This window comes from Denticeps clupeoides, unplaced genomic scaffold, assembly GCF_900700375.1.
Source record: "Denticeps clupeoides unplaced genomic scaffold, fDenClu1.1, whole genome shotgun sequence".
In the NCBI taxonomy this organism is placed as follows: Eukaryota; Metazoa; Chordata; class Actinopteri; order Clupeiformes; family Denticipitidae; genus Denticeps; species Denticeps clupeoides.
Window position 1 is genome coordinate 67810 of NW_021629741.1, and position 13896 is coordinate 81705.

Below are 13896 nucleotides of genomic sequence, written 5' to 3' on the forward strand. Positions count from 1 at the left end.
GGTTTCTCTGCCTGTTGGTGAGAGAATCCTTGGTTTTCTGACGTTCATTTCCAGACATGAGGTGTCACACCAGTCCACAAACTCCTGCAGAAGCGGACCATGGTTGTGTGAGGGGCCTGACAGCAGAGACTGGAGGACTGTGTTGTCAGTGTCCTTCACCAGGTGTCTGTGCCTGTACTCATCTGTGTATAAGATGAAGATCAAAGGACACAACCTTGTGGTGACCAGGTGGAGGTATAACGGAGGTCAGAGAGAGTTTTGTTAACCAGTACTCTCTGTGATCTGTTGGTCAGAAAGTCCAATATCCACAGGATTGTCTGGTTGTCTAGATGAAAGTTGGAGGAAAGTTTATTAAGTCAGGATGTGGGGTTGCAGGGTGTTGAAAGTTGAGGACAAGTCAGCAAATAAGAGTCTTGGTGAAGAAATACATGTATGTATACAAAGAAATTAGATCATCTTTAGTCATGTAGACAGTTTTTAAGAAATGTATTAATTTCTGTTTTTTTATATAGATGCACAAATCAATACGGATTGCAGGATCCTCACTAGAGCTTAATATTTGCAATGTCATTGTTCACTGTGTCCACCAGCACTATTTAAACCTGCACCACTAGTCCTTAAAAATCTTCAAAAACTCACCCAATCAGTTCCACAGCACCAAGTGCACACAGTGAAATGTGGTCTCTGCATTTAACACATCCCCTGAGGGAGCAGTGGGCAGTTATGACAGGTGCCCGAGGAGCAGTGTGTGGGGACGGTGCTGTTATCCAATCCCCTCCACTTTAAGTACAGGCCTTAGGAACACGGCCTGGACACAATTAACAGAATTTAAAAGTACAGTCACATGCTCACAATTGACTAATGTGTATCCTACACAGCAATTTCAGTTTTATTTTAAGTTTGACATATATAAATTCTTTTAGTGGTATTTTATGTTACACACTAGGAGATTTTAAAAAGATAATTAATGTTTGAGACTCATCTAAAGACAGGTTGATTTAATCAGAATGTTCAGAAGAGAAAAAAAAGTGATACATCACGCTATATAGTTTAAAAGTGAGCATGTGAATGTCCATTAAGTGTGAACACTAGATCAACAGAACATGATCTAGGATGCACTTAATCTGGAACACCGAACAGGTTCCAGCATTTATCAGACGGCTTTATCCAGAGCGCCTTTTAGTCAGTAGTGACAGGAAAAGTCTCCCTGGACTGTCCCAGGGTTAAGTATTGTTAGTATTCCGTATTGACTTTAAGATTGACTAAGTCATCACTAACTCATTCTTCTCTTTTCTCTATCCTTCACCATCCAATCCACTGTGGAGGACAGAGGATGAAGGTGGACGCTGTAATACAGCTGAACCTAGATGTGACATAGTCACCGAATGCCACATGTCACATGCAACGTAATATGTGGAGGTTTGTGATTTGCTTCTTTAACTGCTATAATTGATCTATGCGACGATTTAAGGCCAAATGCGTTAAGCCCTTTGTGCACTGGGCCAGTAATATTTACTTCTGCCTGTTTTAACTTGTTTAATTTAAATACAATTATGTTCATTTTTGCTCATCATCTAACCGTTGGTTGTACACATGGTGAAAGACAATAGCAGCGTAAAAGAATTTCACAGATACAGAGGACAGTATGAATCTTTGCTAAAGTTAAACCACGCTAGATGAGGGAATAGCCTCATGTAATGCATATGAACAGGAAGTTTTTTTTTTAATTGCACATTAAACATTTAGACATTAGATAAGCAGCCATTCTGAAAACAGACTCCACAGGGAGTTGAACCCCGCCCTGATCCTGAAGGTCAAGAGTGCCTCCACTGGAGCCTTTTTTTTGGGGCTTTTTTTTTGCTACTACTGTAAATTATTAAACTGTTAAAGGAACTACAGGTAAAATTTGTGTCCAATTCATCTCCAATTGGCCTAGTTGTTTTGTGGGGAAACCGGAGAACCCGGAGAAAACCCACGCTGACACGGGGAGATACATGCAAATTTGCAAATCTCCACACAGAAGGGACCGAAAGTCAGATCTTCTTGCTGTGAGACAAGGTGCTAACCACAATGTCACCGTGCCGCCGTCACTAAATACTTACCTTCATACTTACCTTCATACTTACCTTTACTAGTGATCACTATTGGTGCTGCTTGTGCTACTAATAGTGGTACTAGTATGGTGGAGGAAGGAGGCACATCTTGAAATCCATGTCCCAGATGACAGGAATGGCGCTCAGCTCCTCCAAAAAGTCATCCAGACTGGCTTCCTGGTGGGGTCCCTGTGGACTGTCTGCTGCTGGGTCGCTGGTCATCATTTCCTCCTCCATCTGATCCTGAAGAATCCAGCGCTCCTCAAGCTCCATGGATGATGTGCTAGTGGAGGGCTGATGAGCGCTGGTGACGGAGGTGACAGGGACCACGCCGGGCAGAGGGGTGGCAGGACCATCCTGTACCTGCGGCCTGCTCCATGGAAGCAGGATGCCCTTCTCCACAGCCAGGTCCCAGATTCCAGGAACAGAACTCAGCACGTCTTCCGGAAAAACAACCTCCTGACTGGCTTTCTGCTGGGGGGGCTGTGGAGTAGCCTGCAGCTGCTGCATACAGGGAATGCTCCACAGCAGAGCTGGAGGGGAGTTAGTGTCCCTCACACATGCCCACGGTATACCTGAGAAGCACAGTGATATGAATACATTGAGATTTTTGGTGATAATTTATATATGTTTACTGGATACAAAAATACAGGATTTACAGTGAGCTGCACCTGTGGTTTGTATTTCTTATTGATCCTGAGTTATAAATATGAGGAAATCAGTAGAATAGTCAAGAGAAAACACAGTGTTATGTGGAGTTTCTTAATGTCCTTACCAGTGTGAAGCATGTGAGCTTTTATTTTTGGCAGGATCCTGCGCGGTGGCCTCCTGGTGACCGGTGGTTCCTTGGTCTTCCGAGGGCGACCCATCCTTCACCTGGAACAATCTCTCTCTCTGTGTCCTTAAAAGAAACTGTGCAGGTAGTAAATAATGCTAATCTAAAGTTATACTAAGCTAAGTTTTGCTATGCTAAGTTATGCTAAGCTAATCTCTCAACCAGAGGCTAAAAGGAAAAAAAACTACTAACTATATTAAGTTAATTTTAGCCTAAACAGTAACACTAATCAATAACAACGCTAAAACAGTAAAAGAAGTTAGCCTTTAAAAAGGCTTTTGGGGTAAAAATTCTATTTGTTGTCTAAAGAAAGCAGGAGTAATGAAATTACAACTGGCTCATCCGGTGTTGCCTAGCAACTGTATGTTGTAAACATATCTTCACGTGTAATAGCACTGAGCAGCCAATCAGGAGCCACACATTTAAGCAGAAACATTTTATTTATTCACATTTGCACAATTACACATCAGAACTGAAAATGTATATCTTTTGTGCAAACAAATGTTAAACATGTTCAAATAAATGAAATAAATCTTTAGTCACTCAATGTTATTTCGTTTATTTAGTTTTACTGTGAACTAAAACATAGATTCATGGATTGAAATATCTATTTTTAAATATCTACTCAAAACTTTAAGCATTTTTAATTGCAATGACTTCTTATGTCCACTAGATGTCCAAAGACCTTTCTCTCTCACTCCGCTGTGGTCCCACTGAACAAAGCACCGTCCTCACACACTGCTCCGTACACAGTCATCGTGTGCTGTGCTGCGTTTCACAATGACCTTCACTTTCAAACACTCATATGGTAGTACCTTAAAAGGTCTTAAGTATTCAGATATCTCTGCACGTCCCAGAAGGCACCACCCTGTACGCCTCCCTGAGACGCTGAACATTTTGCTTGAGTGCCTGTCCAACTTACAATTTGTATGCTGCTTGTAATACACTTTTTCATTTGTATAGATGTTTTGTGGACACCCTGTATAAATGTAATAGAGAACTTGCATGTTTTGTCAAAAAGAAAACTTCACAACAATTCAGATCATTTATATTCATTAATGAATTATGCTCCCCACTAATGATGTATGACATTGAGAATATGGAGGATGTTCTGAGAGATAACAGTTCAACCGGGAGTCCTTTGATGATCCGAAGTCCTACACAGGGCTCCTTAATGCTGGCACTGGATATAGCCTGTACTTGATGCTTCTGCATACAGTCCTGGGTCAGATTTGATAGGTGGTCATGTGAAATTTGTTTTCTGAAAAAATTTCAGACCAAATGCAGGTTAGGTGAACATTTAATTCATATGGTAATTTAATATCAAGTGAAACATCAGAGCAGAAAATCTCCAAATTCCTCTCATTACCTTGCGGGTTTGTATGTAAAGGGAATCTATTTTTAGTGTGTGTGTGTGTGTGTGTGTGGGATGCGGGACATCGTGGGGTAGATGTGCAGCAGCGGGGGGTAAAAAGTGCTGCTCTCTCACTTTCAGTTGGGCTTGAGTTGTAAAAGTTGTCTGTTGGCTGCGGACCTCAAGACGACTGAAGCGTCCTCTCTTTTTCATCCTGACGCCACAATAAAACTATAAAGTAACATGCAGAACTTACATGTCACTGAATGCTACTACATTGAAGTTTAAGTTAAGCTTTATTCTCATTTCAGCTATATACATTATTCTGCCTTGTGCAGGCAGTAAGTTGGCCTATAGCTCCCTCTAGTGGCTGTCTCGTAATATTATTTTTGGTTACTCTGAAAACGGGAGACTAAGAATCCAGATGGCGGAACATAGTGCCGAAGCATTCCCGTATTGAGCAAGAATGTTGTTGCTTTGGACAAGATTTGTCTGTAAGTATTGGTTGTGACGAGATAAGCACTTTCTTTTTGTTTTGTGTTTACGATATAAGTATTTGTATATTAGTAGCGTTAGAAATGTGTATTTTGTGTTAGTTTGCTGTGCGCATGTAACGAGCTAATTTGCTATGTTATTTAGCTGATCGTCACATTTGTATTTTTTCAGTTTTACGATGGTCATAGAGAAGGCAATGGTCAGAGGCCATTCTTCAATAAATCAGCACAGAAAAGCAAATACAAGTCTGTTTATTGGAGCATCGTTATCTCGCTGTCTAGCAGGTGGAGACTAGAAAACCCAGAGCGAGGGCAGCATATACATGTTAGACAGTACATAGTGAAATAACGTTTCTCCGGAACCTGGTGCTACATGTAACATTTGAACGATTAGACAAAGTTACATACTGATATTGGTTGATTATTGAAATTCTGTAAATAGGGGGAGGCAGATTTAGTGGATCATCGCTGTAAACGCTGAAGAGTTTTAACATCAACTCAGCATCATCTGGACTGTACCTGTGTCGAGGGAGGAGGTCCATGATGTAGTTCTGATAGGGACACAATGCTAGTAAGTGGGATTTGAACCTGGGTCTTCTGGTTTATAGGTGAGTGTGTTACCCTCTAGGCTACTACCACCTACCATGTTACAGTGACCAAATCAGCTACGTCCAGGACCTCACGATCTTCTCTACGGATCTTCTCTATATACCATGCTTTATGGTAGAGTGGCCCGACAAAAGCCTCTCCTCAGTGCAAGACACATGAAATCCTGAAATCCTGCAGCAACAAAAGAGGAAAGGGAATGGACCTGGACCTGGTCTTCATTCGTCCCTCTCCACCTACCGACCTTTCTTTCACTCCTCTTCACATCACTGACCACCACATTCTGTCCTTCACCCTCACTTTACTTATCGGATCCAAGACTGACCACTATCAATCACTCATTTGATGCAACCTTCACTAGGTCTCAGTATCTTCTAGCATCTCTAGCATCCAAACATATTCATAATGCATCATTTTTCTTTTGCAGTATGATGAGAGCTCACCCAATCAGTCAGTTCATCAATCTTCTCGATAACGTTCCATGTATGCATGCAGGCATGCACTACTGGCTGCCCACTGCTCACCAAGGGTGATGGTTAAAAGCAGAGGACACATTTTGTTGTGGCACCATGTGCTGTGCTGTGGTTTCACAATGACGTCACTTCACACAAAAAAAGTGTCAACCTGAAATTGAACAAATAAATGTGAATTGGCTGAAAGTCACTGACATTCATATTAGATGTGTTGTCTGAGGATGGACTGAGTCCTGACCCAAGAAAAACATGAGCCATAGCTGATATGGAGAGACCACAATGCAAAGAGGATGTGAGGCGTGAGGCATGAGGGATGGTGATCTACATGGCAAAGTTCATCCCTAGATTGTCCAGCATATAAGCGACGCTCAGGATGTTGCTGGAACAGAAAAAAGAGCAGCAAGAGAGTCGTTTCCAGATAATGAAGAAGATCCTAATTTCAATTTCGGTGTAAAAAGGGGTGCGGCAAACAGTCTGATCTGGAATTTGTTCCTTTATGTCATCATTGAATTTGCTCTCTGAAAATGAGCACAAATGTATTTTTTAGTTACTTCATGCAAGAGGCTGTAAAAACAATCATTTATTTCAAGTAAAAAAAATAGAATTTCTATTTCTCATTGTGATTGGTGAATGGTGTGATGATGTCATTTCCACTAATGCCCCTTTAATTTCTATAGGCCGCTCTCCTACTCGTCCCACCTCTCTCCTCCTCATTAGCATTTGAAAGTTACAGACATTGAAACTGCGCGTCCTTGGGAATTTCATTGTGGGACTGGATCAAAGTGGCTGTAATTCTGCACCAAGGCTGAATTTCAGAAAGAGACTTCAGATACAGTATTAGGGTACACTAACACCGATATAAAATAAAAAACAATCACTCAATAATCACTCAGCATTTTCAGAAAGTAGGTGAGAGTAGGCCGAGTCACCCGAAAAAGGGCAAAAACATTACCGTAACACAGCATTTTCGGTATGTACTCTCTGTTTAAGAATTTATTATTAAAGAAAGATTATTCATATATTTTTCAGTTATATATTTTTTATGTTTTCTCCCTGTACTTGATGTTCTTTGTTGAATTGCTGAGTACAGTATTGTTTATTTCAAATCAGTTACATAATGAAATTGCTAAATAAATACATTTTTTACTTTACTTATATTTTCTACACCACGTCTCTGCCAAGCGGTGATGGGATACTGCAGGATGCGGCATCCATAGGGTGAAAACACGTCTACCCTGCAGAAAGTGCCAGGTGCCACACATCCAAAAAAAATGCCATGATGCACCATAATGTGTATAGAGTTCATTTATTCCAGAGATTGGAATTGAAAATAGTTATATTCATGTTTTCATTTTAATATTACATTTGATTGAAATTTGATTTTCAAAACTGTCCCAGAACAGCTGTAATTAGTTGAAATGAATACTTATAGTCACAAGTAAGTTAAATAGTTTTCTCTGTTTAATGTCCATTAAAAAAAGGGTCCCAGAGCTCATCAATCAGCAACACTTCTGTCTTCCAGTTGTATTTTATACAGGTAAGGAGCCTGAGTCCTTTGATAAAGCAAATTGTCAGTGATACTTTAGTGTGGGTACTGTATGTTTTTTTTGTGCGATCCCATGCGGCAGATCTTACAAAAACATGAGAATGTAAGCTCACTGTCTTCCAGAATAAAAAAACTGCATCTTTAAGGTTACTCCATTTAAACTGCAGTCCACCTTCACTGACCCCACCGCTGCCAGCGCACTCCGAGTTTCTTCATTTTGCTCCACATTTGCGGAAGAGAGGAGGGAAAGAATGCAGCCTGAATTGGGGACGGCGCAGCATGACATACCGCTGATCTGCACGAGGACAGACAAGAGTGGAGGAACTGATTGGGTGAGTCCAAGATTCGGACCAGTGCACCTCTTTCCTGGTCTGGCGATGTCGGCGATATCAACATTAATATATTGTACCAAATTTAAATTGTATTACACTGTAATAAAGTAAACATTAGCAGGCAAATTCTCAACAGTTTGTAAACGCTTCCATTATGCCTGCAGAGCATCAGGAGTTGGTCTATAGTCTACCGTATATGGTCTACCATGTTGTCCCTTCACAGCATTGTCTTCTGATATCATGGGAAACGTCTCTGGGTTCTGCACTTGAGGTTGCATCTGCATATTTTGGATACTTTGAGAAGTGAACCAGAAGAAGTTAGCAAAGTTAGTTATCTAATTGTACATTGCTGTTAAAAAGTACTAAAACATAACCTTCAATTTTTAAGATGGACTAGTGGTGCAGGTTTAAATAGTGTTGGTGGACAAAGTGGACAATGACATTGCAAGTATTAAGCTCTAGTGAGTATTGATTTGTGCATCTATATGAATAACCAGAAATTAATAATAAATTAATATGTTACAAATACATTTATATCTGAAAAACTGTCTACATGACTAACGATGATCTAATTTCTTTGTATACAGAAATTTATTCCTTCACTAAGATTCTTATTTGTTGACTTGTCCTCAGCTTTCGACACCCTGCAACCCCACATCCTGGCTAATAAACTTTCCTCCAACTTTCATCCGGACAACCAGACAATCCTGTGGATATTGGACTTTCTGATCAACAGATCACAGAGAGTACTGGTTAACAAAACTCTCTTTGACCTCCGTTATACCTCCACCTGGTCACCACAAGGCTGCGTGCTCTCTCCTCTGCTCTTCATCTTATATACAGATGACTGCAGGCACAGAATCCTCCTTCAGTCTCTGCTGTCAGGCCCCTCACACAACCATGGTCCGCTTCTGCAGGAGTTTGTGGACTGGTGTGACACCTCATGTCTGGAACTGAACATCAGACAACCAAGGAGATGGTGGTGACCTTCACCAGCAAGCAGACCTGGCTGCAGCAGTTACAACCTCCATCCACGGGAAGCCAGCAGAACTAGTTAAGGAGTATACATTACAGGCCAAAAGTTTGGACACACCTTCTCATTCAATGTGTTTTCTTTATTTTTAAGACCATTTACTTTGGTAAATTCTCACTGAAGGCATCAAAATTATGAATGAACACATAAAAAAAAAAAAAAAAAGTGGAGACCTGGCCTCCACAGTCACCGGACCTGAGCCCAGTCGAGATGTTTTGGGGTGAGCAGGAGCGCAGAGTGAAGGCAAAGCTAAACACCTCTGGGAACTCCTTCAAGACTGTTGGAAAACCATTTCAGGTGACGACATCTCGAAGCTCATCGAGAGAATGCAAAGCAAAACCTTCTTAGGCAGCTCAAATCCTTTGGAGTCAGGAAAGATATTTTTCTGACTTTTTACTACTCCTTCATAGAGAGTTTACTACTCCTTCATATCATTCTCAATCATCTGCAGGTTCCATTCCACCGACACGCAGCACGCAAACCGGCTACAGAGTGCTGTCAGCGTGTGCTCCAAAACTATTGGACTGACTTAGGGTCATTAAAGACCCCTCACACCCTCTAAATTCTGCCTTTGAGTAGCTCCCCTCCAAATGCCGGCTTCGATGCCCATGGCTGCAGGACACAGAGAAGGAAGGTCACCTTGGTTCCCAAAGCTGTCCTTCTTTTGATCTCCTGACATCCCTCCAAATCAACCATTATCACCCCACACACTTCTTAAACGTATGCACCTTACTGCTTCTGTTATGTACAGTTAATTAGCATTGTTCATAGTGCAATATACAGAAATTTGCTATTGTGTGTCATATGTTGTGTCTAATGTAACAACTGTTATATGTGTGTGCTGCTCCACTGCGCCTTTTAAATTGCCCCTCGGGGACAAATAAAGTTCTTCGAACTGCGTTCAATGTGCAAATCAATGTCTGTTTTACACTTTATTCATAAAGGCTGCACTAAGGTCATGCCTTTGTAGGTGGCGTCCATAATCATCATGGGATGTGGAGGTTCTTTAAGTAGTTGTTTTTGACAGAGTATCTGTACTACAGTAATCAGCGGTTGGTCATCACTTAATGGCTGATTAAAACAAATGTTTGCTTTACTCTGATGTGCATAGTATCTCCACTCTGATACTGTCTTTTACATCAGGAAAAATAAGAGCATTCATGCTCTTCTTGATCATCCTAATATCCTCTGGTGTAACATAGTATCGACGATTGCATCTATCTGTATCAATCTTTCTGAGACCGATAGTCCTTGTTCAAGACACATGTCAATAAATGCCTGTAGTTCTGGGCCAGCACGTTTTTTATACCCTCTTCTTTAATGCTGATATTATGTCTACTGTGTTTCAGCATTTTGTGCACAATGGCACCTGTAAATCCAGCATCCTACATTACACTGAAATACACATAGACCCTGGTTTTGTTTGGTTCTCCATTGCTACGTCCTGTTGCTGTGTTTGATCTCTCACATGCGCAATAGTAATAAAGACAGATATGAGATTTAAAATAGCTTGATATAGGAATGCACAAAATCATCCTCCTCCTCAAAAACAACAACTGCTTGGATGACCTCAGGATCTTTAAACTTCTTCATTCGAGGGCAATAATGTTACTGTATTACTAATCTTAACCACCAGCAGTAATAATGCTGACAGCACAGCTTTGCCCTACATTACTAATAGTAACTGCTTGCAACACAGTCTTCCCCAGACTTTAAAAACCCTACAACACTAATAAGAGATCATAATAATGTAGAAAAAAAAGCCATTTCAAATAAACCTGACCTTAAGTGATGGCTGCTGGCAAAATGAAAAATATAATCAGCTAGCTCTGATAGTCAAAAGTGGTTATAAAATACGCAAATATGAGTTATGCATCACATGCAATCAGCATTTCATCAGAATGGTTAATTACTAATGCTAGCTAACATCCAATGCTAAGCTAATGCTAACCTGCTTTAATAAAAAAAAATAATGTTCATTGCCTCAAACCAATTTAGCAAAGTAAAGTCTGTACATCAAATACATTTTAAATAATCTTACTTATGTATTAAGTGCAGTGAAAGATCCTTTCACGGATCCTGCCACAGAGACATTTTTTTAAACGCCCGCCTGGCCCCTCCATTTTGTTAGACCCGCCTCCTCTACGATTTGATTGGTTCTCTCTCTGAACCAATCAATTTTCGTTCTGCTTTCAAAGAGAGAAATACAGGCTCTACTGCTTTTCACGTCCGATGTGAAATATGTTTATATAAATATGATGTATGACGATCCCCAGCTTAGCACAAAAGGTAAGTTAGCTTAGCACCTTACTGGTACATTGCTGTGTAGGCTAATTCCTATAGCTTCAAATGCATGCATGAAGTTAACACAATGTACTGAGGCCTGGTGCTGGTTGTCTCCGTGTGGTTTCAGGAACGTGACAGGAGGAACGTCGCTGGATCCTTTTTATGGATCCTTTTTTACTTTCTCCCAGTCTTCTATACAAAAATATGTAATGATTTAATGACAGCATTATTAAAACTATCTTCATTTATATTTTGCGACATTATACACTCACCGGCCACTTCATTAGGTACACCTTGCCAGCACCACGTTGGACCATATTTCCTTCTGTAGTTTAAATTTTTTCACTCAGCAGCACTTTCTTTCTACAGATTTATTGAGACATATTTTATTTCACATTCTTGTGTGTTTGTGGCAGTCATTATGTAATTTTTTTTTTCCGAAATCAATGAAGTGCCTTAATTCTCAAAGCATAGATCCAGCAAGATGACAGAAACATTCCTTACAATTTTGGGTTCAAATTGACGTGATAGCATCATGCATTTCCTACAGATTTTATGGCTGCACATCCATGATTCAAACCTCTCGTCACACCACATCAGAAAGATGTCTGATTGGATTGAGATCTGGTGATTGTGGAGGCCACTGCAGTGCTGTCAACTCACTTTCATGATCAGAAAACCAGTTTAATTTGGATGGTTTTAAGCACAAATATTCAACTGGAAGTTCAATGGCCAATTGGCAATGCAATTTTCAATTAGTGCATGTAAACTGATGTAATCCTTAGATCATTTCAAGTATTTTGCTGCTGTTGCCCTGAGCATGGTTTCTTTCAGGCATCCAGCACAAGATTGATTCCTCACCAGTGTCATGCTCTCTGTAAGAAAAAACTGTGACAATTTCTCAGAGGAATTAGCTGACTGTTGTAAACATCATGTAGTTACACCACCACTCACTACTACACCACCACTCACCTCAATCTGATCTGTATTCAACCAAGAGCATATTCCACTTTTAGGTCTAGATGCCCTTGGTCATTCCACAACATGGAACACTTCCTGGTTGTATAGTGGTGAGCATACCTGCCTTCCAAGCAGTTGACCCGATTCGATTCTTGGCCCAGGTATTTATACTAGTTCTACTGGCTTTCTGTGGATAGAGGTGGTAACTACTGCAGCCAGGTTTCTCTGCCTGTTGGTGAGAGAATCCTTGGTTTTCTGACATTCAGTTCCAGACATGAGGTGTCACACCAGTCCACAAACTCCTGCAGAAGCAGACCATGGTTTTGTGAGGGGCCTGGCAGCAGGTGTCTGTGCCTGCAGTCATCTGTGTATAAGATGAAAGGACACAGCCTTGAGGTGACCAGGTGGAGGTATAACGGAGGTCAGAGACAGATTTGTTAACCAGTACGCTCTGTGATCTGTTGGTCAGAAAGTTCAATATCCACAGGATTGTCTGGTTGAATAGATGAAAGTTGGAGGAAAGTTTATTAGCCAGGATGTGGGGTTGCAGGGTGTTGAAAGTTGAGGACAGGTCAGCAAATAAGTGTCTTGGGGAAGAAATACATTTATGCATACAAAGAAATTAGATCATCGTTAGTCATTTAGACAGTAATTTATACATTTCTGATTTTTCATGTAGATGCACAAATCAATACTGATGGCAGGATCCTGACTAGAGCTTAATACTTGAAATGTCATTGTTTACTGTGTCCACCAACACTATTTAAACCTGAACCACTAGTCCATCTTAAAAGGTTATGTTTTATTACTTATTATGGTTATAGTTTATTACTTTTTTAACATCAATGTACAATTAGATAACTGACTTTGCTAACTTCTCTTTGTTCTCTGCTCAAAGGATTTAAAATCTGCAGATGAAACCTCAAGTGCAGAACCCAGAGACAATGAGTCTCAAAAATTAATAAACTTATCAAAATCTGTTAGTGTTTAACATAAAATACCACTCAGATCATCTTAGACTTTATATAGGTCAACCTTAAAATAAAACTGAAATTGCCAAAATTGCCAACTAAGCCATGAAAGGAGAGACAATACAAATACACAACAAAGCCACAACTAACCACACTAATCACCAACACACAACAAAGGCTTATCCAACTCTAACACAATCCAAATCTCTCCTCTCGCTTCCTCCTCCTTCGGCTCCACAACAATGAGCCCTGAATGGTGGCTGGAATGGTCCTTAAGTAATTCTCTGTCCTGTGTGTTGATTGGCTGCCAGTTGACGAGGGAATTGGTCTCCACCCAGCAGACAGCCTAAAAGAGAAACACGCACAACACAGAGCACTCCAAGCCATTCTACGGCCTAAAGGACGTAACACTAAGGCCTGTACTTAAAGTTGGTGCTCTTAGCAATGAACACTTCACACCAATCAAGATGATGTCTCTTAACTTGTGATTCTATTGTCTAAAAAGGAATCTGGCAGTGAAGCTCATTCCAGGGCATAGGTCAAAAAAAAATAATTGACCTGGAGGTATGTAATGGTGTAAATGTGTGGTGGTTTACATAGATTATGCTAGGACCAAAAGCAGTATCTACATTCTGGGAACCTGATTACGGGCCTGAGTAAGAGCCTCCATTACTGGGCTCCTAGTTAGAACTTCACCTGGTGGTCGTGTAGGGGATTGGATAACAGTACCGTCCCCACACACTGCTCCTCGGGCACCTGTCATAACTGCCCACTGCTCCCTCAGTGGATGGGTTAAATGCAGAGACCACATTTCACTGTATTCATTTCTGGTTATTCATATAGATGCACAAATCAATTCTTACTAGAGCTTAATACTAGCAATGTCATTGCCCACTTTGTCCACCAACACTAT

At 40.6% G+C, this 13896-nt stretch overlaps 1 long non-coding RNA gene across 3 annotated transcripts; it reads left to right on the forward strand.

Annotated features, from left to right (window-relative positions):
• The first annotated feature begins 4579 nt into the window (after nucleotides 1-4579).
• Nucleotides 4580-8920, forward strand: LOC114773200 (uncharacterized). 3 transcript variants are annotated; one of them, XR_003744239.1, is made up of 5 exons: nucleotides 4580-4776; nucleotides 5385-7106; nucleotides 7378-7392; nucleotides 7569-7733; nucleotides 8367-8920. It is a non-coding gene; the product is annotated as an uncharacterized LOC114773200 (long non-coding RNA). The 3 variants fall into 3 exon arrangements; XR_003744238.1 differs by lacking the exon at nucleotides 8367-8920 and adding an exon at nucleotides 8122-8183 and having other exon boundaries at nucleotides 7337-7392; XR_003744237.1 differs by having other exon boundaries at nucleotides 4581-4776; nucleotides 7337-7392.
• The last annotated feature ends 4976 nt before the right edge of the window (nucleotides 8921-13896 follow it).